General features: G+C 38.3%; 1 protein-coding gene and 1 long non-coding RNA gene across 10 annotated transcripts in view; both read left to right on the top strand.

Annotated features, from left to right (window-relative positions):
• LOC107967186 (uncharacterized) overlaps window positions 1-20,452 on the top strand; it is a 132,117-nt gene extending 111,665 nt beyond the window's left edge. Inside the window, exon 3 of the long non-coding RNA XR_010147623.1 lies at window positions 6,513-20,452. This is a non-coding gene — a long non-coding RNA (uncharacterized LOC107967186). The remainder of the gene's footprint in view (window positions 1-6,512) is intronic.
• GRM5 (glutamate metabotropic receptor 5) overlaps window positions 1-27,791 on the top strand; it is an 810,828-nt gene that overhangs the window by 607,439 nt on the left and 175,598 nt on the right. The window lies entirely within an intron of this gene.

Here is a 27,791-nt window from a genome sequence, read left to right as displayed (position 1 = left end):
CTACATTTATAGTACTGACATAGTGTTTTCTTTAAACATATTTAAGTTTTCAAATATGGAATATAAAGAAAACTGAGGAAAACTGTAGTGCAGGTGTTTCTCAAATAAGGTAAAATCCATGAAGGTGATAAAACAAAGACCATAATCTGGAAAATCAGAAATGCCTTCCAGTGATGGTAACAGAGTAATTATAAGTTTGTAGGCTACCTGATCTTTCTTTGATCTATCACTACTTAATGCTCTTCAGTCAATAAAAGCATGTGGTTTTAATGATATGAGATTAGTTAAAGGCACAAAGAATTTTCAAATCTTGTACTGCTAAATGTCCTTTCTCTCCAAATAATCCTAAAGAACTTATATATTAGATGGAAAGTAACACTTTTCATTAGCTGGCCACAGTCATCCCTTGGTATCTACAGAGGATTGGTTCCAGGATTCCTACAGATACCAAAATCCACAGATGCTCAAGCCCCTCATATAAAATGGTGTAACCTACACACATCCTCCTGTCTACTTTAAATTATTTCTAGATGATTTAAACCTCAAAATTATATTATCTGCTGGAGGCCCTGTGGCATAGAAACTTGAAGTGATGACCAACACACTCAGCCAGATGCAGAGAAAAATATATGGACAGGTGTCATATATGAGAGAAGTGGAGTAGTTATGGATAGGAAGACATCTCTATCTCCCCTCATGTGGGTGGAAAAGAGAAGAATGCCTTTACGTTTACAGTGACACTATCCATTTATTTAATTAGGATATACTTATATAGAACCTACCAAATCCCAGGCACTGACCTAAGTATTTTTAGATATTAATGCACAAAATTTCTATATGTGATAGGTACTGTAATATTTTACAGATAAAGAAACTGAAGCACAGTTAAGTAATCCATCCAAGATCACACAGCTAATGGGAGGAGGGAACCCCATATACTCAAGTACCAATACCACACTCTTAATCACTAAGCCAGGATCAATCTGATCATCCACAAGTGTTCTCCTGGAGGGACTCAGAAATGAGTTGTGCAGAGCGATGCAGAATCATTCCTTGGAGCACTTCCAGCAGAAATAAGACACAGAAAGAAGGTTCTACTTCACTGATCCTCAAACATTGCAATATGTGTACATGTCAATCAGCAATAAACTTAAATATAAGATCGTCAACTTCAAGAACTTTTCCTCAAAAACACCATTCATTTGTCATTTTAACTAAGTACCACCTCCTTTAACAAGATACTGATTCCATTCAATTGCTAATTCTTACACTAAGCTACAAGCAAAGGTGTAGATGTTGAGCAATTATAAGCATTCATATCTTGGAGAATTTGTACAATCTGACTCACAAAATAAAAAAAATACTTAAAGGCAGAACATTTTCTGTATTATTTCTGAGAGGATTTGGTAGACAAGGCATTAGAAAAATCACCTTAGAAAGCAGTTTTAAAAATAAGGTGACCATCCATCTGGGTTCATACCTATCATCACAGGAAAATTATTAATAGCACCTTCCAAAATTTCCTGGGTTAGATGATAAATTGTATCGCAATACTACTAAAAGAACATTTCATATTGGGGACTTCACTCTTCAGTGTGGTGGAGGATACTAATACAGGGATAAAAGACATATTTGCTGCCTTCAAGGATTTCACAGACTGGATTTTACTCTGCTTTAAGGGAGATACTTTAATAGAAAATTACAATATAGTGCAATAAATGCCAGGACACAGATGTTGAAACAATGTGCCTGGGTAGTAGAGAAGAAGCCCTAAATCTTGAGTGAGGAAGGGTGAGGGCTTAGGGACTTCTTCCAGGAATGGTAACACAACTGGACGTTCAGAGATCACAGATATTGATCAGTACTTGAAGATCTGATGGAAGATAAACATTCAAAATAGAAGGAAAACAAGTGAACTTTGATGGGTTATGTAAGGCAGGTAATAACACATACTCATCAAGAAGCACAGGATTTGGGAAAAGAATGTCAGATTTTGAATCCCAAGACTATGAAATTCTAGCTGTGTGCCTTTGGGAAGTTAGTGAATCTCTGTGAGTCTTAGTTTCTTCATTGGTACAATGGAGAATAGTGATAATCTAACACTTAGGGTTGTGGTGAGGCTTCAGTAAATTAATACATTTAAGCACTCTAAAAAGTGTGTGATACATAGTAAGTGCTTTAATAGATTGGTTTAATAAGTTTGATATATGTATTGTGAATGTCATAAGTTGAGAGATGGAGACAGATTCTTGGGTGACATACCCAAGAAGTTTGCATTTGATCCTAAGGGAAATAATTATTGAAGGGGAGAGAAACATAGAGGAGAGATAAGATCAGATTGGATTTTTTAAAGATTAATCATTCTTGGCAAGTGTGTGGAAGATGGAATAGAGATGAGATTAGCAGAAAGCAGAGAGAAAAGATGTTGCAGTCGATGATGAATGGCAGCAAGGTAGGAGAAAAAAAAACCCTGCTCTACTCAGGAAACATTTTATGCAGCACCACCTAACTCCATGTCAAAACCTTCACCTTCACCATGCTATAGTGCATCCTCACCACAAAAGCTAATTAACCAAAATAAGGTGTGGGGATGAAATGTGGGCCTTCAAAACAGTGATACTTCTAGCATCTGTTTTTAAAAGATACATTTAGAGGTGACAGAATCCTAAAGCCAGAAAATACCTAAAGGAATGGTCCAGTCCAGTGGTTCTCCAGCCTGGCTGCCATTAAAATCTCTTGGGGAGATTTTTCAAAATACCAATCCTGAGTACTCACACTTTGTCAATTAAGGGTCCCTGGGAGTGCAGCTCAAGCACTGCTGAGTCTTCAAGCTCGTCAGGTGATTCTAATGTGCTTCCAGGCTGAAGAACCCCCATTGATCTCATCCAACCCCACACTGGACAGAGTAGAAAGTGAGTCTCAGATATTCTGCTTCTTTTATGATATGGGTAATTATTGTGTTAACTGTCTTACCTATAACATATGTAGTTTCTTACACACTTGTAACAAGATTAGAACCTCTTGAACATTTGATATAAAATCATATGTTATGTTTATGCTGATGCTAGAGATGGTGAGATAACATAAGAGATGAAAGGAAAATTACAAAATAAAGGAAAAGAGGTAGAGGGAGAGTTTATGCAAACAATATGAAGTGAGACCATGCATTCATTTCACAGACGAAGGGAAGACAAGTCTAGTTATCATAGGAAAAACTAGCTTCCTTCCAGAGTGAATGGGGAAATGGTAGTTAGGAGAGAACAGAAAAAGTATAGAGCGAAGAAGAGGAAGAAAAAAAAATCCTCCGTGAAAGCAAAGGGCTGTGCCTAATTTGTTCATTTTCCATCCTCAGCACCAAGGACAGCACTTTGCAAATAGACTAGTCCCATGTTTTATTTAAGGTCTAGATAGATGGAAGAAAGGCAGGCATGGAGAGGGCAAAAGGGTCAAGCAGTTACTCAACTGCTTTTTCTCCTTGGTCCATTAAATCTGGCTGAACAGTCTCAGAGATGAGAACATAATGTTCAAAATGTGCAGTTCCTCTTATATGCTGGGCTTATTTTTCTGGCAGAAATGGCTTTGAGTTTCTTTGGCAGAGGAATTATCAGTGGTTCTCCTCCTAGGTTTGGTGTTCTATGTAGACATGACTTTTACTGATGCTCTGTGTGTAAGAGTGTGGTCTCAATGGAGAGTAAGTTCTGATTTTAAAGTCAGGCCCTGTTTCTTACCACCTAACTTGGGGCAAGGTCCTTCACTGCTTTTAGCATTAGTTTTCTTAAAATAGGTACTGCTATGGATTATTGTTTCTGTTTCCCTCAAATTCATATATTGACACCCTAAGCCCCAATGTGATGGTATTTGGAGGTGGGCTTTTGGAAGATAAAGAGGATTAGATTATGTAGTGAAAGTGGGACCTTATAATGAGATTAATGCCCTTATAGAAAGAGAAAGAGACAAGACATCTCTTTTCCTCCATATGCATGCACCACAAAAGGGCCATCTGAAGATATAGTGAGAGGACAGTAAACCAGGAAGCAGGCCCTCACCAAACACCGAAGCTACTAGGGCCTTAACTGTGGACTCCCTAGCCTCCAGTACTATGAGAAATTAATGTTTGTTGTTGAAAAAACCCAGTCGCTGGTATTTTGGCAAAGCAGCCCAAACTGACTAAGATAGGTATATCCCAGGTATTGGAAGGGTTGATGAGGTTGATGCACATGAATTTATTAGGACCTTAGCATATTGTCAGTGCTTATAAAAGTTAGACCTTGTATTGTCGTACTGCATTTATTGTATTATTATTTTAATGATTATAGTTTGATCCTTCCCACTTCACACTGATGACAGCAAAAAGCCAGGATGTGAGAAACCACACAATTAGGAGTTGGTAGGGGTAGATACTGATTATCACAAGAATATCGTGAGGGTAACCGCCCCTATGATTCAATTACCTCCCACCGGGTCCCTCTCATGACATGTGGAGATTATGAGAACTACAATTCAAGGTGAGATTTGGCTGAGGACACAGACCCAACACATATTGCTTGTCATTTGCCCAACCTTTTGTTTCAAACTAAAAACCCCTAATTGAACTAGGTTTGGTTTGACCCATAGTCCCACTGTGATCACAGATTGGGGACAAAGTGTTCTAAGGTAACATGAGATGTCTACATACCATCCCTCAGGTGTCCAGTACTATCCCAATGTGACAAGTTTCTTTGCAAAAGATTGCAATTATTATTCTTTAGAGTACAGTAAAATAAATAGGAACTACTGTGATTGAAAAGAGAATTATTCTTTCTTTAAATATTTGTCTTAGTGATCTTGATTAATCCATGGAGGTGTAGAGGGTTTACAACATGGGACAGAACGGGGTTATCTGGGGAGAGGACCCAGCCCTTTCTCCAGGTTACAGACATCTACCAATGCTTTAGAGTTTATATACAACAACATTTTAGACTGGATTCTTCATTTTGGATTGCCCATGTTGAGAAAATATTTGCTAATTAAGTCAAACAAGATATAATATCCCCCAATTTAAAGCATGCTTAGGTATTAGTTTGCTAGGCTGACCTAACAGAATATCACAGATCGAATGGCTTAAACAACATAAATTTATTTTTCCATAGTTCTGAAGGCTAGAAGTCTATGATCAAGTTGGTTGGCAGGGTTAGTTTCCTCTGAGGCCTCTCCCATTGACCTACAGATGGTTGACCTCAAGCTGCCTACTCATGTGGCTGTCCCTCTGTGCATGGTGCCCCTGGTGTATATTTCTCCTCTTATAATGACATCAGTTACAATGGATTATGACCACACAAAAACAGCCTCATTTCAACTTAATCACCTCTTTATATACTTATCTCCATATATGATTACATTCTAAGGTCCTGGAGGTTGGGCTTCAACATATGAATTTTGGGCAGTCACATTTCAGTCCATAACACCTTATCAATGAGTCTTCAATGGATCATATGATTGTGATCATATGAAATGGTCCTAAAATATCTTTCATATTACTGTCAACTACATGTTACCTTCCCAGAAAGCCAAGTAAACACCAAACATTTAGGAGTAGCTGAATTTCTTTTTGGGATCACAACAAATATAGGGGTTTTATTGGATAGTAATTTTGGTGACACCTGTGAGAGCTGAACAAAGCAGGACTGGACAGAAAGAGAAGCTGCACTTTGAGGCAGTTGCAACAGAGATCTTTCACTGACCATTTGAAACTCTTGAGCTGGATAACCTTTCAGGGTAGGCCCAGTTTGAGGTATTTATTCCTTTTTGTACCTCTGTATTGGAAGATTGCTGCCATGGATAGGGAATACCTCAGATAAGGCAGATTCCTTGTATCTATCTACCACAGGCTATATGGTAGATATAGTTACTTCATAGTAACTAGATAGTGTGTAAACTAAAAATGAAATCCTAACCCCCAACCAACAGACTGAATTAATGCCCCCTTGGCTAACGGGACAGCAGACAACCTTAAAACTGAATTCCCTACCATAATAGGAAGGGAGGTCAAATATGACTCATTTTATCCCTTCCTTTTTGGACTTTAGACACAACAACTGGCCAGCATTAATGTTAGAATAGAGATCATGAGACTAACAAAAGACACTCTTTTTGATAATAAGATATCAAATTATAAACATTACCTAAGTACGCCAGACAAGAGTTAAGTCATGTAACCCTACAGGTCACGCTGACCCAGTACATTGGTTAACAGCCTTCCTTGTCTTAACCTAAACATTCCTTTATTCTCACTCCAAGTTTTTAGAAAAGTTTTACTCCTGTAACTAATTGCAAATTAAAGAACGCATTTATGACCTGTAAGCCCCTGCTTCAAGATGTTCTACCTTTTTGGGCCAAACCAATGTAACCTCCATGTATCGATTTATGACTTTGTCCGTAACTTCTACTTCCCTAAAATGTATAAGACAGAATCATGACCTAACAGTCTCTACTAGAAATAGCTGCTCAAAGATTCTGGTTGGTTTCTTTTCCAGGGAAAATATACAAAGCAAGTTTGGTGGAACAAACTACAGGCCCCACCTCTGAAGCTGACCTTGAATCCTCAGCTGTTGCTATTGTTATCCTCTCCGGTGCATTCTAAAGTTCCCTCACTCTTCCAAGAACCCTTGACTATGCTTGCCTTGATCGCTTATCTAATTGTGACCCAGAATGTCATCCCTGAGAGGTCTGACTTCCTGATCACCATGTCCTTCTTAGTCCATGACCACTGTACTTGTCAATTTTCTGTCAAGATATGGCAAGGAGGTACCAAAAGACACCCCAGTGATTATACTCTTCCCTGTCATGGTAAAAACTGTGTATCTGCAGCCCCACTGCTCTAACAAGATGGTGGTTTCTTTCCTTGCTTGTTGACTTCTTCATTCAAGAAGCCTACAGTGGCTGAGTGGCAGCTAAATCTAAAAGGTTATTGGGAAACTCACTGTGTCCCTTGCTGGAAGCATTCCCTCCTTGGGAAGCAGGACCTCTGGAGCCACAGAATCCAGATTTGTAGAGATGAAAAGCACAGAAAACCCAAATGGGACACTTGGAGTGATGGTTAAGTGGGACCACTCATATATCAATTGTCTTATTGCTGCACAAACGTATTCTGCCTCCTAGGGACACAGAAACACTGTATTGGTTAAAGCTGTTTATTTCATCTTATAAAATGGCACCCCATCCGTGCAGGGCATTGTACCTAAGCCAGTATCTCAGTTGTACCTTGAAGAGCCTGTCCCATTGCTGTATATGTATAGCAGTTTCTGGTAGGTGCCAAATGTGTAGGACCAGTGGGTCCCATCTACATGTCACCACTGTCACACCTCCTTGGCTGTTCTGTGAGTCCCTTTGTCTAGTGCAACATTATAAAGGATGCCATGGTGGTAGATTACTCTATGAGCTGCCATAGTGGTTCTAGCTGAGACCCTGTGAAAAGGAACAGTAAATCTTCACATGGAAAATACTTTTGATTTCAGTCAAAATAAGTTATTTGCCCTTTCAAAGTAGAAGTACAATGCAGACAACATTCCACCAAATAGCTGGTTGGTCTCCTTGAGCAGTTGTGCCATACTGGGGACCCAGCTGTTGTCTCTATTGCTTCTAGGTTGTAGTTTTGAAAGTGGCAGTAGCTATATCAATTCTGAAGAATGAGATCCCATGCTTTCAGATCCATGTATCACCCACAGCTACTCTCTTCTTGAGCCCATCATGCTAGCAATGGGATGCCTGATAACAGAGGATAGCTAATATTAAATGGTTGTTTGATACCTCCTGTGTACTAGATGGTCTCTGATAAACCTTAACATGAAATACAAAGATCTTCATACCCTGGCCACTCCCATAGGTTCACATACATACCTTTTCCCCAGTCTTTCTGGGTGATCCTGATTACCTTTTATCTATTTTATTTGCAGGCCTTTCCTAATCAATCAGCCAAGCCATTCAACTCTGTCCAATAATTCATACTTATTCACTTTGGGCCACTTTTCTTCCCTCATGAAGTAGATATTCACTAAAGTTTTATCCATTGGGAGGATTTCCTGTTACCATTATCTTTCAGGACTCCCCTAAGGTCTATGGTATAGAATGCCTCCAACTGCACAGTGTCATCCTCAAATCTCTTTTGCTATAAACATACACAGAACTTGCTCATTCATGAATCAAGCTTACCTTTTGTCTCCTCTGACATCGAGTCATAGGAGACTTCTCATGCAGCCACAGGTGTTAGCTCTGGGAGAAATGCTGATATAACGTATTTAAATCAATATTTAAGTGAAAGGCATTAGACCTGGACACTCTGCTCGTGCAGCAAATTAGTGTCTACTAGTCTTGCTCATGCTTGATCCACATGTATCACATTTACATCTTATAATGAAATTCTACTGCCCCCTCCAGAGTTGTCTCTATTTGAAGTAAGAGGGCAGCTTTTATACTTGTACATATACCCTTCATTCGAAGCAGGCTGTCCCCATGGAATGGGAGTGCCTAGGGTAAGGCAGCTTCCTAGCTGCTCTTAGATGAAGATGATGGAGAGGCCCAGACAGAGACTCAGCTGTGAGTTGTCAGCAATCAACACTCCTGGCAGCCAAAGGAATGACTGCCTTGGTCCTGAAGAGAAATCTTTATGGCACCTCACAGCTTCTACTGCACACATTTTAAAGGATAATAAGAAAGAGATAAGGCCTAGGAAATGGGAGAAGTTTGGAAACTCTCAACCCTGCTTGGGATCTGATTCCACGATGAGTTTTTCATTCATATGCTTTTTTTAAAAAATGCTGTAGTGAAAAGTTAGGTTCAAAGCCTCTGTCTCTACCTACAAGTCTAAGTCACTTTCACAGCTGACCCATGTAAAGACTGTGAATATAGAACACATTGTCATTCCCAAATTTCTTAGAGGCCGTAAGTAAGAATGACCCTTAGAGAATAACTTGGTTTTTTTTGTTGTTTTTTGTTTTGTCAGAATGGGAGACTAATGCAGAATTGTTCGTTTTCTAAGTCTCAGTTTTCTCTATCTGTACCTTGAAATAGCAATAGTCCTTACTCATAGGTTGTAACCACTTGTATAATCTGAGACCATATAGCTAGAGAGCAGATGGAAAGGGCATTTGATCTCAAGGAAGATGGTTGTAAATTCTCCACTTTGTTCAATCCACCATACATTCATAATTTCTACTTTTACAAATATTATGCTTAATGAAGGAGACCATTTTTTTCATTCATTCAGTCTGTTCATATGGATGTCTTCTCTGTACCAGGAGCAATGCCAAGACCTGAAAATTTGACCATTAAGAATACTTCCCTTCACTGAGCCTGCAGTCTAACTGGAAAGATTCACATTCATGAAATTATTAACAAGGAAATAAAAACATATTGCCACACTGGGGACTCAGCTGTGGTCTCTGTTACTTCTAGGCAGACCCTTTGATGGTGGCAGTAACTAGATCAAATCTGGAGAATAAGATCCCATGCTATTGAATCCATATGTAGCCAATAACTACTCTCTTCTTGAGCCCATTGTGCTAGCAAGGTAACAAGTTCTCTGAAACAGAGCATATGGTTTCATGAATTTGTATAATAGTGGAAGTCATGGAAGATTTTGCTAAAGTAATATGTGCAGCATATAAGAAGCACTAAGAGTGAATTTGTAGAAAAAATGTTTTTAAGTATTTCAGGCAGAGGAAACAATACATGCTGAGAAGCCTTGGTAGAAGAGGACATGACACACATAAAGAATAAAAAGAAGGTTATTCTAGCTGGAATAGAGAGACCAAACAAGAGCATGGCATAAAGAGAATCTGCAGGACAAGCAGGGCCTGACCATATAGGGTCATGTTCAGGACTTTTGTCTTTACCCTGAGAGAAATGGGAAACCACTTTTTATTCAGAGGAGTTAATAATCAGATCTGCATTTTTAAAAGTTTCCCTAGCTACCCTGTGGAGAATGGATTGGCAGAGGACGAGTCTGAATGACAGTGAAGAATTTTGAGTCTATTGCTGTTTTCCTGATGAAAGATGATGATAGCATGGATTAACTGTGCTAGCAGAGCTGGAGAAAAGCAGATGGATTTGAACAGAATTTAGTCAGTAAAGTTGACAGCACTTGATACTGGATTACATATGAGCAAGAAGATGTCCAGTATGACTCTCTGGGTTTTTGGTTAGCACAATTGAATGGAAGTAGTGCCAAGATATAAACATGAAAGCATTCTCAGGCAAAATGTGATTATATATTTAAAGAGTTCACTTGCATACAAAGAGAAATCTATTACTTTAGAGCTTTTGTCAGTGTTATGATCCCTGATTTTTGAATTGTTCATCCTTTAGGAAATTAATAAAAGTTATAAAACCTCTGTCTAGACAAAAGCACTTTCCTAGTCACAATTGTGCATGTATTTTGTGGGTCTGCTTCATTCAAGTAAGTTTCTTATCACATGGCATTTATGTAGTCCATGGATCTGAGGCTAGGAAACCACTAAATCTTTATAATGTGTACCTTGTGGCTGCACTTCTACATTGTAGTAAACAAACTTGGAAGATAAAGAACATGATCTTGCATTGCTTCTACAGGTATCCATTTGTAGTATTTTACTGTTGGTTAACAAATGAGTATTGAGTGAGCACTTGCAAAGCACTATCCTAATCTGTGGAAGGAATTGCAAAACATAAATGGTCCTCTGGGAACCCATACAAAAGCGCATCAATCCTAGTGACAGAACCAAACACAAGGGTCACCATGGCACTACTGTCAGGAAAAAGTGCCACAGAGAAAAACTGCCTTCTGTCAGCTGCTCTTCACATTTATGGCTTTGTGTGACCTTAGGGGAAAATAAAAAATTTCCTTCCCCAGGGAAAGAGTCATTTGGATGCAGCTGCATTTGAAAGAGAATTGCTGACTTAGAATCTAATTCTATGATGAACATTTTATAAAAAATACTATATATAGCAATTATATACACTACATACTGTATACACATGAGACATAAATTATATGCCAAATCAGCTCTTGTGCCAATCTGGAAATATTGAAAAAAGGATATGTGCTTAAGTTGCAGCTGGTAGGCTTAGAAAGAAAAATTTTTTAAAGGAAAATCACATACACAGAGATATATCATCACCTTCTCCAAAGATTCTTTTAAAATTTCACAATCATTTGACATGAAATTTAGTCTTTTTTTGGAGTTTAGTGATAAGTTATCAAAGATTTCTTCCATTTATCTTATTCAAAGGTAATAACACCAAATTACATGTTGAGGGCTTACTGCATGCCAAATACTGTGCTAGCACTTTACGTACTTCATGTCATTTAATCTTTACAACCATTCAATGAGATAGGTAACATTATAAAACCCATTCCGCTAAAAAATAAACTAGAGTCAGAAATGTTACATAATTTTCCCAGCAGGGCTTCATTATCAAATATCAAATGTCGGAATCCAGGTGTGTCTGACTTGGAAATCCCAATTATTATCTTACAGATGACCACTTCACTTAAACCACATACCCCACCAAGGTGGACATAATGATTATTTAATGTTCAAATCACATGTCATTCTTAACCACAGAAGGGAGGCAGGGAGGCAGGGAAGTGCTGGGTAGAGAAGGGTGGGGTCCCTGACAAAGGCTCCACCCTCGGGTCTGTGCCCACAGACCTAAGTGATAACAGGCACTCCTGTTTTTGTGCCCAAATGTTGCATTTTCCAAGACCACTCTGGCCTGCCATGCCCCCATTCTGTGCCCATAAAAAACCCGAAACCCTAGCAGGCACAGACACAAGCAGTTGGACATGGAGAGGAGCAGAAGAGAACACCCACAGACAGAAACCAGCAGACGCTGGCAGACCATCAACAGTGAAATTCAGCCAGGAGCAGTGGGAGGAGAGCCCTACCGCTGGGCAATCGGACTCCAGGGGAAGAGTACCTTCCCACTCCATCCCCCTTCTGGCCTCCCCATCCATCTCACTGACAGCTAATAAAACTTTGTATCTATCCTCCAAGCCCAAGTGTGACCCAATTTTTCTGGTACACTAGGGCAAGAATCCAGGATACAGAAAGCCTTCTGTCTTTGTGGTAAGGCAGAGGGTCTAACTGAGCTGATTCACACAAGTCGCCTGAAGAGGGCAAAACTGAAAGAGCAAACTGTAACACATGCCCACTGAGGTTTCTGGAGCTGCAAACACTCAACCCTGGACAACGCCGATGGGGTGGGAGCCCATAAATGCTCCACACAACCTACCCTTCTGCATGCTTCCCCTAGGGCTTCTAGCAGCAGAGCATGGAAGAAGCAAGCCACACCCTGTCTCACGCCCTGTGAGAGGGATAAGGGAACTACACTCCAGTTTCAATAACACAACTACCAAAAATAGGTGTTGATTCCTTGAAAACTCAATTACAAATATCCTTTCAGGACCATTGTATTTGGAAGGTATAGAAAAGCCCCAGGAAATATTCAAATATAAAAGTGAATTTAATCTAAGTCATCTTGTTAGACTTACATGAATGTTTCTTTGGCAATGGGAAAGATAAAAATTACTTGGGATCTACAGGACTTAGTCAAAAAAGTCATAGTTATTTCCTAAAAATACTGACCTGAGGCCATTCAAAGCAGTAAGTAATATCACACAAAGTAGAAATGTACCTTTGTGTGAAAAGTTCTTTTTAGTGAATTTCAGTATTTTGCCTTACAAAGCAAGTAGGACAGCTCCACTATATAAATAATGGAAGTATATACTTGGAAGATGGCTGGGTTAAGAAATGATCAAGCAATCTTTTTTTTTCAACATCTAAGAACTGCATATTATAAAACAAACTTATTTCTACATGTTATGTAACTATTTCTAGAGGTTATTAAATTTCAGAGACAACTCCTTTTGGTCTGCTTCTGAAAATATATTTGATGGAAACGAAAAGACATGCAAGCTCTTTGCTAGTTTCTTTCTCTCTCCTTGTCAGATGTCATACCTAGAGAGCTGTGAATAAACCCTCTCAATTATTCCATAGCTTTTGACCCACATGCATAACTTATCTCTCTTGCATCAGTCATTAAATTGGTACAAGGCCATGTTTTATATGGTTAAGTTCAGAGCTCATGTGAGAGTAGATGCTTCACTGAGGAGTTTAAAAATGCTTCCATTTGAAGATCTCAGTTTTTCATGTAGTCATCTTCTTCAAAAATTATCTGTGTGGTAGATGTCCTTTAGCATCCTAGCATATACATATACAAGAGAAATAATCTGTCCCGAGAGTACCATGTAATCAATAACCTAATGTGATACTGCAATCATAAGCAATCATATCTATATAATAAAAGAAAAACACCCATAACATTGCTCTCTAAATAACCAAGAAAGTACATTCTTAAATCATCTTCAGTTATATGGTCATGATAGTTTTATGATTGTCCAATCATGCATTTAAAAGCATCTGGGACCCTGAAGAATTAGAGATATCATTTTTTGGTTCAGTTTAACACTTTTCAAGCTCATTGGTGTGCTCTCGTTAAAAAAAAAAAAAAATAGTTCTCTAAGAAGGATGGAGCTGGAAATGAAGTTATGCCTGCTGTTCTTTCCACCTGTATTCCCCTTTGGTAGTCTTCATTTAAATTCATACCACATCACTTACACTTTGTCACATCCTTGAATTCACCTCTACATTTTGTTGTGTGCTATTCATTGTACCTGCCTATGCTGCTCTCTCCTGTCCCCACAATCCATACCACTGTCCTCCTGTACTGATATATAATAGCAATATAGGAGACCTGTGTGTAAAAGGTACAGTTCACTTCAAGAAAAACACAATACACAGGAATTTGATCTCACCAAGCTGATAAATTAAAAGGAAATAGATCATTTAATAAAACTTAAAATTCCAAAATTAATTTGTAAAGGAAGTGTCTGATTATGCAGCATATCCCCATGCTCAATTATGTTGGTGGTTAAATATTATTGCAACTATTTATTGAGTTCTATGAAACGGGTACTGTTATCTCCAATTTGCAGATTAGAAAACCAGGCCAGAGCATTTAGGTGACTTATTCAGATCAAAAAAGAGTCAAGATTAAACCATGTCTATTTTACTACAAAAAGAGTGTTCTTAATCATGACATTTTTCTGTCTCCTCAGGACTTGCTTACAAAGTTCACATTTATCTATTACCCAGCCTGAGATATCCTTCCGTCCCTCTCACCATTAAGATCCTATCACACATTAGGAATGTATTTTGCCCACACCTAACATTTCATTCCTTAGAAGGAGATCAATTAGTGTGGCTCTAGGCTCTTCTCAGAGGAGGAGGAGTGACTTATTTGGTAAGTTTCAGAAGAGTAACTAGGCTCAGCTCATCTTTACCTTATTTCCTTAGGGACTGAAAATTCTTTTAGAGAAAGAGCTATCCTGGGGTTCTAAGTCTTACATGGGCAGCCCATCCATATGGAGAGGTGAGCCCAGTCTCCCAGTACCGTGATCGGTGGGTAAGTCTGCCTATTTTCAGGGGTCAGTTTCAGCAAACCCATTTGACATTAGACTAAGCTCCCAGCCTAGTGTCATCAGTATTTATGGTGAATACTTTTTTTCCTCCGTCTTTTGTTTCTCAACATTTTCAGAATCAGACAGGAATGAGGGAGACTGTTTGAGAGGCTGCCCAAAATCCCAGGTTCTGCTTCCTCGAAAGGCTTTTCCCAGGCCCCCAGTCAGAAATCACCTTTCCCTTTCCTATCTCCTCACTACTTTGTATTTCCATACTAGCCTTTATACATGTTCATTTATATTAGTGGAAAATTGTACAACTCTCTGTATGAAACTGCAGAAGCTCAGAACTATTTCTCTCACCCATTTATAAGTGCTTCTCCCATAGTACCTAACATAGTATTTTGTAGATAGTAGGACCTCAAAAACACATGTGTTTAATTGAATTGAATTGAATTGAATTGAATTGTTTCTGTGCTATGTAATCTTTGTGTATAGCTTTAAACTTTTTTTTTCCATTTATATTTTCCTTAATTCTGCAGTCTGTTAAGAGCCGTAGGAGATACAAACTCCATTTTCTCCTCTCTGCAGTAGACCACTCAGTGCAGTGATTCAGGCACAGTGGAGAAGCTATAAAATTGCCAGCCTTCTGACTGACAGTGAGCCAGTTAACTGTTCCCATTAGGAGAATTGCCTGTTTGTTTCTCCTCATGTTGACTATGATTACCCACCCTGTGCAGGCCTCCAGGATGGAGGCATGGAGGGTGGCCCTGAAATTAAGAGAAGGAACTTCGAGTCTCAGAAGTGGCAATACCCCCATGTTTGAAGCTGTGACATCTTCAGGAGTAGCTGGGAGCCAGCTGCCATTAAGTCTATTTTAGGCATGAGGAAACCTAGCATTTTTAACAGAAAATGGAGTCTTGTTGCATATCTTACAGTTTTATTCCAAATGACTATGAACATGACAGTTTTTCTGAAGCAATGAATTTAACACCTAGCATTTTAAGAGCTTGAGCTTATTGCTGAAGCACTAATTAAGCTTTACAGATGAGAGACTAAGTGACTCACTAGAGGTGACAGAGAACATCAGTGATGGGACTTTCGGATGTCATAAGGGCCTATGGGGGGGTTGGAGTTGTTCATTCAGCATTCTTCTTTATTTGAAGCTATTCTGTAGCTAATAATAATCTAGTTCATTCATTTACTCACTCATTCATCCATTAATGCATCTATGCCTTAAAACATTCAATAAGCTTTTATTGGGCACTTACTCTGTATAAAATCCAATAGGAATTGCTAAAGACAGATATAGGCAAATCATTGTTTCTGCCTTTAAGGAGCCCACAATGAATGACAGATCAGAAAATGAATTAGTATAGTACCTAGTGATAAAGTCTATAATAAGGTAAGGGAGCTAAGAAAGGATAAAAGAGAGGTTCTAACTATCCTGGGTCTAGAACAATCTCATAAAGGATATGAGGTTTGAGCTGAACATTGAGACTTTAGCAGGCATTAACAAGAAACAAAAGAAAATGGTGTGCAGCTTCCAGTGTTTCTGGGGCAGAATATTTCTCTGGAGAGCGGTATAGCAGATTAGGAGAACTGAGCACCAGCTAAGGCCAGATTTTGAAGAAGCCCATAGGCCATGCTAAGCAAGTATTTCGGACTTTCCTGTTGCTCACAGGGAGCTGCTTCAAAGGGGAGGATCATGTTATAAAATTTACATTATAAAAAGTTTATTGTAGAACCAGATTGTCGATTGTTGTCGTATTCCTTGTCTAATAGGAAAAGACTCCTGTTTAAGAGATTTTTATGATAGAATAACAGAACAGAATCCTGATTAAATGCCTGGTTTTGGGGCTTGTAAGTCATAGAAAAGAGACAAGTGGGAACTCAGGATAAACCCTAAAATTCCAGCTTAAATACATGAGTGAATGCACATCTATCACAGTGTTAGAAAATACAAAATGAAAGTAGATGTTGAGATTGAAGTCTGTAAAATACCCAGATGGCAGAGAGCAGACATAGCAAAGAGAAGGTGAGAAGTATGATCAGGAGGTATAAAATAGTCAATGATAAAGAGATATTGGTTAAAACTATGGATGTAGGTGAAATCTTTGCTATATCCAACCATATTTCTAATTGCTTTGGCTGCATAGTGATTTGTACTTTTAATAAGAAGGTCACTTTAAGTTTATTCTACATGGCTAAAGTAACTATTATTTTTTGAAACACCACACACCAAAATTTTGACACATTTATACATTATTCTCACAAATATGGGAAAATGACTACATGGATAAATACAATAATTAAATTATGTAAAAATGTGACCCTTTCTCCAGTGATCAAGAAAAAAATAAAACTATGGTTATGGTAGAAAAAGTGTTTGATTTAAGCCTCTATTTAACTTTATTAGAAATATACTATCCTCTCCTACACCACCTTTTGTGCTGCTCTCCTCATCCAGCCCCCTTCTCAGCCCATCACTCTCTGCAATTTGAAGGGCTTAACGTTAGTTTCCACCCTCTCTTCAAGTGTCAGTGGAAACTTATTTACAGAAGACCTTAAAGGCAGGGAGCCTCTTTGTGCTTTACAAACTTCACATATCAGACTAAAAAATTGATCCATAGGCTGGTTTTAAATTGCTTCTTGTCCAAACTCTACCTATTTAGGTTCCATCTAAAGAGGTAAACAAAACCACTGAGCAGAAAGATGAATAAAGAGGTGAAGTCGAAATTGAATGTGGATTCCACAATTATAGAATTTCCTTTTAATTCTCAGTGCAGGTTGTACCTCTGGCCAAGAAACCTTGTATGGCCCCCTCTTACTGCCAACCCAACCTGATTTATAATAAAAGAGCACTTTCCACACCACATCAGAACAGCTTTTATCTGTCTGTGACTGAAGTGACAAATCCTTGAGGGGAGGGACCTTGTCATTCATTTGAGGCATCTCCACACCTACTGTGACATCAAATCCAAAATAGGCACTCTCAGCAGTTTTCAGAATTTAGTTATTTACCTATCAATGCCAAATTATGATGATCCTTAGGAATTAGGAAATTTTTAAAAATAAATTGTAATTAATTCATTTCAGAACTCATTTTTTTAAAAAAAATAAAGCAGCATGAATAAAAATATCACTGGGGAGTTGTGCATAATATCCTATTTTAATGAATGAATCTATTTCATGATATTACTTTTTTGTTCAAGGTTTATAATATGCCTTCCCATAATGATGGAGTTTCTTTTCTCCCAAAAAGCAAATGGATTTCTGTTCAAAAACAAAATGTGGACAATTAAGTTAGAATCAAATATCTGAAATTCAGGGTAAAGCAAGTTTCTCATATTGTAAAACCATTACTGTAATAAAAAAAGTTGATTTAATCATAAAGCAGAAAATAATAAAACTGTGATGCCTCTGTTATATATGCTCAGTTGTATTCTTATGTATCTGAGTTTAAAAAAATTTACTACCAGATAAGAATCATCTCTGTGTTATAGACATTTTCATAGATTTTTATCAGCGCCTCCCTTGCTGTGTTATGTATTTGGTTTTATGTTATTTACCCAGTTGGAGAACAAGCTCCTAAAGGACAGTTTATTTTGATTCCCCAGTACCTATGACAATGTCTGGCATAAGGAAGGAACTTTAAATATATCTCTTCAATAAAGGACAAAACAAAAAAAAAATGTTCTTTTAATTTTGGAATAAAGAGATCAGGCCTGTTTATACCTCCCTGGCTTAGTCTTAGATAGTGTCTGCTGGTTATTCGTATCGCTATGCTCCACAGCCAAGCCTCTGACTTCTTGGCAAGAACAGTGCACAGGTAGGAAGTCAGTGAAGGTCATGAACTGACGTCAGACACCAGAAGGCATAGGCGTGACCTTAAAGCTGAGCAGGTAGAAGAAAAACAGAGCTGGGGATCAGAAAGTGATCTGCTAAAGCTGAATCCAGATGAAAGGGAAAACAACAGTGTCTTAGGGACTGTCTAAGATCAGCATCTAAAGAAGTTGATGAGTGACAAATTAAGAAAATTAGCCAGTTTATCTGCAGTATACAAGTTCTTCACACCAAAACCACACGAGCCCAGAATAAGCCATGCTTTCTTAGTATTTATACTGTTCCTTTCACCTATAACTTACTTTCATCACTTCAGTTCTTCTGCCATTTTTGTATGGCTTATACATCTCAGTTATTCTCTAAGAAGTCTTCACACCTCGAAACTACACTGGGAACACTTTCTATAAGGTCATATCGTTCTTTGTGCTGCCAAACCCATCATAGTGTCTGGAAATAGTTCATTCAGGGACGTGTTTTACTAATTTTTCTGAAAGTTGAACTTATTCCCAGTAGCTAGAGCTTAACACAGTGCCTAATACAGAGCAGGCATTTGGTAAATATTTGTTGAATGAAATAAGGAGGCATGTTTTGTTTTTACAAATGGGAAGGAAACTACTGAAACATTGAGTAGCCTATTTAGTATCACAGTTAGCAGTATCTAGTATTTATTTATTCAACAAATATTTATCAAGTTCCCAGGTACTGTACTAGATTCTGTGAGCATTACGTTATTAATTTTTTAATCTTACAATGACCCCTTTCATTTCGTGTCCGTTTTATATGGGTGCTTTTAGTATTTTAACATTAATGATAACAATAAATATGTAGATTTGGTTCTTTTGTCTCACATGTTGCAGCTAATGAAAGCATGTCTCATGGAGGTTAACTAACTGTTCCAGGTCTAATCACCTAACAAGATGAGGTGCTAGAATCAAACCCAGGTCTCTCTGATCCAAAGACAATTATTTCCCTACTATGCAACTATGAATATTTATAATTAATATAATTTTCTAATTTTGTGAGCAAATAAAATAGAGAGATTTTGTTCATCTTTGATGTCTTTGACAATAGTGAATAAATAATTGGATGATTTTGTTTCCTTTGGAACTTGTCTATATAACTAAACAAAATTCTCAGGACTAGTAAAAAAATTTCTAGCTAGATCTCTCTATGTACCTTAATTACTTTTCATTAGGCTATATTTAATTAAGAAAGCAAATAGGCCTTATTAAAATTTAAGAATTCCAACTTTTAGTCAATATTTTATGGATGCTATTGAGCTTTGTACTGAAATCCACAGTATATTTTTCTCAGTTCTTATCTGGGCTTCATAGGGCCAAAGCATCAGAAAATTAGTTTTCTTATTGTCCATTTGCCCTTATTATAGTTGTAAATATCCTCTGATACCCCAATAGTGGGAATAAAATGATTTAATATTAAGTACAATTAAGGAAAATTGAAAGAGATTATGTAATAACTAGTTGTTGAAATGTAAACTATATTTTATCCACTATTTAGTGCCTTCAGGACATCTATTTAAACTGATTCTGAGTTTAAATATTTACTATTTACATCCAGTACTGAGGGAAGATCTTTATAGAGCTTCACTTTTACAGAACTATAATCACACTTGTCACTGCTCTCCTCACTTTGTCCAAGACCTTTCCAAAGTGCCCAAGCTTCTTGACCTCTTAATGTAAATGGATATTTATATGCAAAACCTGTGAATGTGTGTATGTGAATACATGTAGTGAAGGAAAGCAAAAGATTAAAAATTAAATCAAGGTTAAAATTAAATATTTGGGACTTCAGAAAAAGCTGTGTTAGGGCGGAAGGAAGATTGCAATTGTAACAGAGTTCTAAATTTGATTCTCAGTACTATCACTATCTCATAATCTTAATTAAAATGTCTGAAGAGTCTTGACCCTTACTTTTCTCATATAGAGTTTAGTAATACTAATAAATAGTTAACTAGCAGGAGAACTCAGATGAGTTAATTAAATAATGTTGCTGACAGAGGTTTTGTAAATATAAAGCACCCTACAGGGTTATATATAGTATTGAAAATTACCATTTTTCCTAGTGCAACTATATAGAAATAGGTTTAGATGCAGAGCACATATAATTCATTTTCCTCCATCAGGTAGGCACATGTGGAATATATATATATATATATATATTATATATATATTATATATATATAATATATATGTGTGTGTGTCTGTGTGTGTATATATGTATGTGTTTGTGTGTGTGTGTGTATTTTTTGTTTGTTTGTTTGTTTTTGAGACCAAGTCTCGCTCTGTTGCCCAGGCTGGAGTGCAGTGGAGCGATCTCGGCTCACTGCAAGCTCCGCCTCCCGGGTTCATGCCATTCTCCTGCCTCAGCCTCCTGAGTAGCTGGGACTACAGGCACCCGCCACCATGCCCGGCTAATTTTTTGTATATTTTTTAGTAGAGACAGGGTTTCATCATGTTAACCAGGATGGTCTCTGTCTCCTGACTTCATGATCCTCCTGCCTCAGCCTCTCAAAGTGCTGGGATTACAGGCGCGAGCCGCTGCTCCTGGCCAGAATATATTTTTTATGATGAACTTCTGAATGATTTTCCTACTGTCAGAGAATGTGAATCTAGAGTTGTACCAGAGCCTAATTTAGATGGTGGGGTAGGATGAAGGAAGGCTTTGGGGAGGAAATAGCCAAATGAATAAATATAGGCCAGATGAAATGCTGGGAGTAGTCAGGGCTTGGGAAAGGAAATAACATTTCCAGTCAGCCTGAATGGAACTCTCAGATATGACTGTTCTCTGTGGGTTTAGTAGAGGAGATAGATAAATCTTAAAACTGTAATAGGAGGCAAAATCTGGTCAGTGCCATGAGAGTCTGTATTAGTCCGTTTTCATGCTGCTGATAAAGACAAACCTGAGACTGGGAAGAAAAGGAGGTTCCACATGGCTGGGGAGGCCTCAGAATCACAGCAGGAGGTGAAAGGCACTTCTTACATGGCAGCCACAAGAGAAAATGAGGAAGATGCAAAAGCGGAAACCCCTCATAAAACCATCAGATTTTGTGAGACTTATTCACTACCATAAGGACAGTATGGGGGAAAGGTCCCCCTTGATTCAAATTATCTCCCACTAGTTCCCTCCCACAACACATGGGAATTATGGGAGTACAATTCAAGATGAGATTTGGGTGGAGACACAGAGCCAAACCATATCATTCTGCCCCTGGCCCCTCCAAATCTTATGCCTTCACATTTCAAAACCAAGCATGTCTTCCCTCAGTCCCCTAAAGTCTTAATTCATTTAAGCATTAACCCGAAAGTCCACAGTTCAAAGCCTCATCTGAGATAAGGCAAGTCCCTTCCACCTATGAGCCTGTAAAATCAAAATCAAGCTAATTATTTCCTGGTTCCAATTTGGGTACATGTATTGGGTAAATACAGCCATTCCAAATGGGAGAAATTGTCCAAAACAAAGTGGTTACAGGGCCGATGCAACTCCAAAATCCAGCAGGGCAGTCAAATTTTAAAGGTCCAAAATGATCTCCTTTGACTCCAGGTCTCACATCCAGGTCACACTGATGCAAGAAGTGGACTCCCATGGTCTTAGGCAGCTCCACCCCTGTTGCTTTGCAGGGTACAGCCTCCCTCCTGGCTGCTTTCAGGGGGTAATGTTGAGTGTCTGAAGCTTTTTCAGGGAGATGATGCAAGCTGTCAGTGGATCTACCATTCTGGGGTCTGGAGGACAGTCGACCTCTTCTCACATCTCCACTAGGTGGTGCCCCAGTCAGGATTCTGTGTGGGGGCTCCAACCCCAAATTTCTCTTCTGCACTGTCCTAGCAGAGGTTCTCCATGAGCACCCCAATCCTGCAGCAAACTTCTGCCTGGGCATCCAGGCATTTCTATACATCTTCTGAAATCTAAACAGAGGTTTCCAAACCCCAATTCTTGACTACTGTCCACCTGCAGTCTCAACACCACATGGAAGCTGCCAAGACTTGGGGGTCGCACCCTCTGAAGCCACAGCCCAAGCTATACCTTGGCCACTTTTAGTCATGGCTGTAGTGGCTGGGGTGAAGGACACCAAGTCATTAGCCTGCACACAGCACTGGGACCCTGGGCCAGGCCCAGGAAACTACTTTTTCCTAGGCCTCCTGGGCCTGTGATGGGAGGGCCTGCCATGAAGATCTCTGACATGCCTTGGAGACATTTTCCCCATTGTCTTGGGGATTAACATTTGGCTCCTTGTTACTTATGCAAATTTCTGCAGCTGGCTTGAATTTCTCTTTAGAAAATGGGTTTTTCTTTTCTATCACATTGTCAGGCTGCAAATTTCCTGAACCTTTACACTCTGCTTCCCTTATAAAACTGAATGCTTTTAACAGCACCCAAGTCACCTTTTGAATGCTTTGCTGCTTAGAAATTTCTTCTGCCAGATACCCTAAATCATCTCTCTCAATTTCAAAGTTCCACAAATCTCTAGGGCAGGAGCAAAATGCTGCCAGTCTCTTTGCTCAAACATAACAAGAGTCACCTTTGCTTCAGTTCCCAACAAGTTCCTCATCTCCATCTGAGAACCCCTCAGCCTGGACCTTATTTGTCTATATCGCTATCAGGCTTTTGGTCAAAGCCATTCAGCAAGTCTCTAGGAAGTTCCAAACTTTCCTACATTTTCTTGTCTTCTTCTGAGCCCTCCAAACTGTTCGAACTTTTACCTGTTACCCAGTTCCAAAGCTGCTTCCACATGTTCGGGTATCTTTTCAGTAACATCCCACTCTTGGTACCAATTTATTATAATTAGTCTGTTTTCATGCTGCTAATAAAGACATACCCGAAACTGGGAAGAAAAAGAGTTTTAATTGGACTTACAGTTCCATGTGGCTGGCGAGGCCTCAGAATCATGACAGGAGGCAAAAGGCACTTCTTACATGGCAGCCACAAGAAAAAAATGAGGCAGATACAAAAGCAGAAACACTTGATAAAACCATCAGATCTTGTGAGACTTATTCACTACCACTAGAACAGTATCGGGGGAACTGCCCCATGATTCAAATTATCTCCCACCAGGTCTCTCCTACAACATGTGGGAATTATGGGAGTACAATTTGGGTGGGGACACAGAGCCAAACTATATTGGAGTCTATGCCTCTAAACCATGCTTCAGCACCAGACACTTCCACCTCAGTTATGTTTCTACCATGCCTTCTTCAAGCCAAAAACCTTAAGCTCACCCTTTGCTCCTCTCTATTTATAACTCCGCACATCCAATCCAACAGCAAATTACATTGTGTTTACCTTCAAAATATATCGCTAACATTTGCACTTCTCAATTCCAAGCTATTTTCATCCCTTACCTGGATTAGCATATTAGATTCCTAATTGATCCTCTAATTTCATTTTAGATCCTCTCTAGTACATTTTCCACAGAGTACCTGGAATAATCTTTAAGCGTAGATTAATCATATAATTCCCCTGCTTAAAACATTCCAATGGTTTCATATCATATTTAGAATAAAATGATTTACAAATCAAATGTGATCATGTTCCTCTCTACCTATTCAAAGTAATCTCTTACTAGTCTCCCTTTGGCACATTATGCTCCAGCCCCAATGTTCTTCCTTCTATTCTTAGAACATACCACTGCTTATTTCTGCACCAAAGCCTCTTCATTCATTGTGTCTTCTTCCCAGGACATTGTTTTCATAGACCTCCATGTGACTCTTCTAATTTTTTTGGTCTTAGTTCAAATGCTGCCATCTCAGAATGCAATTTCCTTACCAGTCTAGCTGCAGTGCCACAATCCCCTCCAGCATTATTATCTACTCCATTGCATTTTACTGTTTTATTTCAGCATGTATTGCTATCTAAATATATTATCTATCTATGAGTATGTGTGTATTTGTTTTTTCTGCTAAATTCTCTAACAAAAGCCCCATAAAAGTAAACACCCTTCTTATCTCTTATCATATATTACCAGTACCTAGACATGTGCTTGACACATATTAGCACTTATCAAATATTTTTAGCTGTTAAATTATTTTTTCCTATATAATAAATTTACATTTACCTAAAGTAGATGTTGAATTTCACACAAGAGCAGAAAGAGTTACTTTTAAACTACCAACTATAAATTAATTTATATGGTAAACTAATTTCCAAATAAGGCTTTTCAAAATATTCTGAGGGAATATTAGTGAGTTTTGAAGACAATGAGAACTGACAGATTCATCTGAAAGTTCCATGCATAGCTTATCACATTATACCCAGAAAATCATTAACATGCTTTAGCCTAGCAGAAGGAAAATCAATTTATAAATAAAATCAACAGGTGCAATATAAAATGCTAAAGTAATAGAATGTGACTATGTGCATAGTTTACATGATGTACCACTAGGCAGTGTTTTCGCTGGTGACAGCATAGTGGGAATGACTTTTTGGAGAAGGAATAGAGTGCAAACCAAGTAATCAGGAAACATCAGGGATTCACAAACACCCATACCCCATGGGGGCATTGACAATACCATTAAGGAACCACAGTGTGAAATTAATGCACTGCCTTGTGGGGACAATGATCCCCTGAGACCTGCCTGTGGTGGCATTGTAGCTATGACTCATTGTCAGCAACTATTAGAAGGAAAAGTGCCTGGAAAAATAGGATAGAAATTTTATTAATAACATAATGCTGATATAAGCTGGGAGGGAAGTATCTTGTTTTCTGTTATGAGTTAAGAAATTAACTACTTAAAGTTGTAATGAAATTGATGTAAAATGTTTAATATGAAATGGTTGCCTAAAATGTCAGCTGATTACTTAAAAAAAAAAAAAAAAACTATTCCGTTTAAACACCAGTAAGCTATTGAGCACCTATAATGAGCCAGACATTGTGGGAAATACAAAGAAAAAAAGAAAGAATGAAGGTGAAGAGAAAGGGAAGAAGTGAGAAAGGAGGGAAAAAGTCCATATTTCTTTAATTCATAGAGAGCAGAAATTAGCTGTAGCATGCACAGGTAAACACCTAATATACCCTGTCTTACTATGATTAGAGAGAACTGCATTAACAGAAATATAAACAAAGCATCATAGGCAGATATATGAAAAATAAATTCATTATTGAGAGAAGGGAGGATTGGGTAACTGTCAAAAAGTAATTAATGCCAGAATATATCCTTGAAGGAAAGCAAGATTTAAACAGAAAAAAAAAATGTTTCAGTTGCTGAGTAACTGATATTCTGGTGATAGTTGTCACATAGCTAAGTAGATAGGTATCTCACTGTCCTGTGTATTACTGATACACATGGTTATATTCAACAACATAACCTGATTATAGCCATTGTTTGCTTTTTTCTGGTTTGAATTGTAAGCTCAGCACTTAAAATCATTATTCCCCAAGGCTAGGTAGTTGCTAAATGTTTATATTCTATTCACAAGAAAGTTGCATGATGCTGCTTTACATCTCATAGGCCCTGCCTCCTTAGTTCAGCCACCTTCCTGGTGTCCTAAATAGGCATATACTGATACATAGAGAGTAGATGAGCCTGGAGCTCAAGCAGAGAGGTCTGGCCTGGATACAATAAATTTCAGAATCAATATCAATAGAGATGATTGTCAAATCCATAGGGAAGTAAGTTATCTATTGGAGGCCCTGACTCTCAGTTACTTAAAATCAGTTTATTGGATTTAAATCAAACAGTAACCATAATTTTTAAATTGTACTACAAGTATTGGTAATCTTGCTATCCTAGGTGAACACTATATTTTTCATAGCTAAATGTGTGGTAGTATAGTCGGTGGCTACAGTTTGGATCATTTAATGAGTAGGACAAGGAATAACCATGAAAATGGTTTTCCACTTTCACAAAAAGAAAAGAGTATACAACATGAATAACAAAAAGAGGGCTGGGCACAGTAACTCATGCCTGTAATGTCAGCACTTTGGGAGGCTGAGGTGGGTGGATCATAAGGTCAGGAGATCAAGACCAGCATAGCCAACATGGTGAAACCACGTCTCTACTAAAAATACAAAAATTAACCAGATGTGGTGATGGGCACCTGTAATCCCAGCTACTTGGGAGGCTGAGGTAGGAGAATCGTTTGAACCCGGGAGGGGAGGTTGCAGTGAGCCAAGATCACACCACTGCACTCCAGACTGGGTGACAGAGCAAGACTCCATCTCAAAAAAAGAAAAAGGAAGAACTCAACCTCTTGAGTTTATAAACAGTAGGGGAAATATGATCCAGAAATGAAAAGGAAAAATAAGAATTCAGAAGAGTAGTTCCAAAACAAATAGCACTGGGATACAAAAGCTAAGAGAAGAAGGAATTTCAAAAAGAAAGGGTTCAAGAGAAATCAAAGAGCAAAAAGTAAATTGCAAAAAAGAACGTTAGCATTTAACAAAGCAATTTTGTAGGAAGTTTTGAAGAGAAGATGACTTTCAGAAGGCAAGGAATTAATAAAGGAATGGAAGTATAAAATGTGCTCCATTAATACAAGTTTGAAAGTAAACAGAAAGAGAGAAATATAACTCAGGAGGGGATGAGAGCAAATTAAGACTTCTTTTTAAAAAAAAGATTTTGAGAATTGTGTAAATTTGAATGTCCTGGAAAGGGTGAAATGGTGAAATTCAATGAGAAAAATTGAAATACTGACAAGAGTTCTGAGAGCAAGTCCATACATGTGTCTTGAAGGGAAAAATCTGAGGTGTAGAGACAATGAAGACATTGACTCTGAGACATAGAATGAGTCATGAGGATATCTTACAAAAACCACAGAATATTGCATACTTCCTACTGTAATTGTCTCTCATCTATACTTCTCAGCTATCTTTCTCACATAGTATTTGATGCTGTGATGAATTACAGGGTGGATCTCATATTGTTACTCCTCCTTCTCCATATTCCTTATGTAATTATTTCAGAGTGCTTTTTAGACCATCAGGAAAGCCCTAGAAGGAAAACAATAAGGGTGATGTAATAGAAGGTGGGATGTAGACATGATGAAAAATCAAGGTGTGAAATATTAGTTTGATGTTGGTTCCAAGTCTTTGCTATTGTGAATAGTGCCACAATAACATACGTGTGCCTGTGTCTTTATAGCAGCATGATTTATAATCCTTTGGGTATATACCCAGTAATGGGATGGCTGGGTCAAATGGTATTTCTAGTTCTAGATCCCTGAGGGATCGCCACACTGTCTTCCACAATGGTTGAACTAGTTTACAGTCCCAACAACAGTGTAAAAGTGTTCCTATTTCTCCACAAAATGTCCAACAACGATAGACTGGATTAAGAAAATGTGGCGCATATACACCATGGAATACTATGCAGCCATAAAAGATGATGAGTTCATGTCCTTTGTAGGGACATGGATGAAGCTGGAAACCATCATTCTCAGCAAACTATTGCAAGGACAAAAAACCAAACACCACATGTTCTCACTCATAGGTGGGAATTGAACAATGATAACACTT

This window comes from Pan troglodytes, chromosome 9 (genome assembly GCF_028858775.2).
Source record: "Pan troglodytes isolate AG18354 chromosome 9, NHGRI_mPanTro3-v2.0_pri, whole genome shotgun sequence".
Taxonomy (NCBI): domain Eukaryota; kingdom Metazoa; phylum Chordata; class Mammalia; order Primates; family Hominidae; genus Pan; species Pan troglodytes.
The sequence above is the reverse complement of the archived record's forward strand: the minus strand, read 5'-3'. Positions and strand labels throughout refer to the sequence as shown.